The sequence below is a fragment of the Nycticebus coucang genome, chromosome 18 (genome assembly GCF_027406575.1).
Source record: "Nycticebus coucang isolate mNycCou1 chromosome 18, mNycCou1.pri, whole genome shotgun sequence".
Taxonomy (NCBI): Eukaryota; Metazoa; Chordata; class Mammalia; order Primates; family Lorisidae; genus Nycticebus; species Nycticebus coucang.
The window spans coordinates 9,426,415-9,429,634 of NC_069797.1; positions in this window are offsets into that span (position 1 = coordinate 9,426,415).

The window sequence follows — 3,220 nt, forward strand, 5'->3', positions numbered from 1 at the left end:
ACCCCCAGGGCCTCTGCGCCACCGGGCGAGGCTCCCTTGCCCTACTACGCGACGGGTGTCCCGCCCAGGGCAGGTCGAGCGGTCCCCAGAGCGGAGACGGGACGTGGGCGCTGCGCTCGCCCTTCCCCTGCCCCGCTGCCCTCCCGAGTCATAGAACAGAACAGTGAAGGTGTCAGGGTCCGAGGACTCGGCCTCCCCTCCACCAGGCGGCGGGACACAGTGGCACCTCCTTAGGGGTTGGGGGGCCCTGGGGCAAACCTGGGACCTGCCCGCGCGATCTTGAGCCTCCGGAGCTAGGCCCTTTAGGGAGTTTTTTCTTTTTTTTTTTTTTTCAGACAGTCTCACTCTGTGAGTAGAGTGCGGCGACGTCCTTGCTCGCAGCAACCTCAAACTCTTGCCTCAGCCTTGTGAGTAGCTGGGACCACAGGTGTGAGCCGCCACACCCGGCTAGGTTTTCTATTTTTAGTAGAGACAGGGTCTTGTTCTTGCTCAGGCTGGTCTTGAACTCCTGAGCTCAGGGGATCCGCACCCTGGGCGATCCTGGGAGGTATCTCCATTTCCGGCAAGAAGGGGCTCTGCAGGACGCACGGTTGGCAAGTGATGGCGGTGGGATTGGAACACAGTCAGGCTGATTCCTGTAGACTAGACTACAGTACTCTCTCCTTTGACTTTCCCATCTTCCTCTTTTTTAAAAAGTCAGGTTTATTATGGCAGAATTGACATCCTTTTAATTTTTTTAATTTACACTCTAATTTTTTTTTAATTTACATCCTTTTTAAGTGTACAGAGGTCAAAGGATTTTTGTTTTTATTCTTGGGATTTATTAAAGGTACAAAAAACCTGGTTAACACTGACTGCATTTGTTAGGTAAAGTCCCTCTTATAATTCTGTCTGGTCTCCAAGAGGTTTGTCACACCCGGTGACCCCCTAGCCCCCTCCGTCCTTCCCTCCACTTGCACCCCTTCCCCAACCCTGAGATCAAACAATTTAGACAGCCATCTACAAGCACATGACCAGCACCACACTAGAGATACAGAGCATTTCCTTCATCCCACCATGTGCTCTGCTGCCCCTTTGCCCTCCCCTGGCCCCCACCAGGGTTTCCTAACCATTCTTCTGATTTCTGTCCCTGCGGCTCTGCTGTTAAGAATGGAATCCTGTGCACCTGTGTGCCTGGCTTCTTTGCAGGTCTATTTCTTTTTTTTTTTTTTTTCTTTTTTTTGAGACAGAGTCTCACTATGTCCCCCTAGGTAGAGTGCTGCAGCATCACAGCTCATAGCAACCTCTAACTCTTGAGCTTAAGGGATTCTCTTGCCTCAGTCTCCTGAGTAGCTAGGACTACAAGCATCAGCCACAACGCCTGGCTATTTTTTAGAGGGTCTCAATCTGGCGGCGCCTGTGGCTCAAGGAGTAGGGCACCGGTCCCATATGCTGGAAGTGGCGGGTTCAAACCCAGCCCCGGCCAAAAAAAAAAAAAAGAATATAGAGGGTCTCAATCTTGCTCAGGCTGGTCTCAAACCTGTGAGCACAAGCAATCCACCAACCTCGGCTCCCAGACTCACAGGCGTGAGCCACCGTGCCCAGCCCAACTTTTTCTGTTTTTAATTTTGTCTCTAGCTTGTCTTTAAAAAAGAAATAAAATATCACAGTATGGTTGGGCTTCCAGTTTAAAAATGTTTTCCTGCCTATGTCCGTTTAAAGTGATGATAAAAGAATAAAAAGGGGAGGCTCTGGCACCTGTAGTCCCAGCTACTTGGGAGGCTGAGGCAAGAGAATCGCTTGAGCCCAAGAGTTTGAGGTTGCTGTGAGCTGTGATGCCATAGCACTCTACCAAGGGTGACAGCTTGAGACTCTGTTCCAAAAAAAAAAAAAAAAAAAAAGAATAAAAAGGGTGTAAACCCACAAAGACAAAGAGACTGAGAGAGGAGACCAAGCGGAGGAGCTGCTGGCAGTGTCTGTGCCAGACAGAGGACAACCACTGGAAAAAGCAAGGAGCTGAGATGATAGTGCCCTGGGGACCCAGGCACAGACACCAGCCAAGCCAGGATGAGATTCTGCTGACCAAGGGGCATTCGGTGGAAATGTGTTTACTAATCTTTGGGCACCAAGACAATACATTTAGGGGATGCTCAGGCAAGCCCCACATGCATGTGGCTTGCTGGTACCAGGCACTGGAGGAAAGCCTCTATCATGAAGGTAAACAGAAAAAAAATAAGTGGGGCAAAAGGAGAATATGCAGGAAAACAAAGAAAACTCTGATGCGGAATCTTCCCCCACTCTCTCTCTAGCTCCCTAGGCCCCAGGTGTGTCTACAGCTGTGGAGGGATGTGTTCAACAACTTTTCTCTTGGGAGACAGGCTTTTCTACCATTGAGGCAGGTCCCCAGGTCCCCTAAAGGTCTGGAGGGGGGGACGTGTCTAATACTACAATCTAAATCTCTCTCCATTACTTACAGGATAAAGTCTAAATTTGAGAGCCATTTCTCAGAGTTCCTAAGGTCTCCTCTGAACTCCAAGCTCCTGCTTCTTTTTTTTTTTTTTTTTTTGTAGAGACAGAGTCTCACTTTACTGCCCTCGGTAGAGTGCCATGACATCACCCGGCTCACAGCAACCTCCAACTCTTGGGCTTAAGCGATTCTCTTGCCTCAGCCTCCCGAGCAGCTGGGACTACAGGCGCCCGCCACAACGCCCGGCTATTTTTTGGTTGCAGTTTGGCCAAGGCCGGGTTTGCTTCTTTAGCCAACGTGTCATCCACTCAAAACATGAATGCAGACCATCCTCCCCTTTCCAGGCTGGCACTAGCCCCTGGCAATGGCAACAAATTTTCCTTGAAGTCTTTGGGTCTGGGCCTGGTCAGATGGAGCCCAGACTGAGCAACAGCAAGACTCCATCTCTACACTAAAAATAAAAAAAACTAGCACCTGGGATGGGCACCTGTAGTCCCAGCTACTTGAGAGGCTGAGGCAGGAGGATTGCTTGAACTCAGGACTTAGAGGTTGCTGTGAGCTAAGCCGCCAACAAGGCACTTTAACCTGGGCAACAGAGTGAGACTCTGCCTCAAACAAAAAAATAACAAAAACAAAAATCTGTGAGTCTGGGAGGAGGTTAGACACTACCAAGGACTGAGCTACAGCAAAAACAAGAAATAGACCTCCAGCCTCAGCGCCTGTAGCACAGTGGTTATGGTGCCAGCCATGTACACCGAAGCTGGCAGGTTCAAA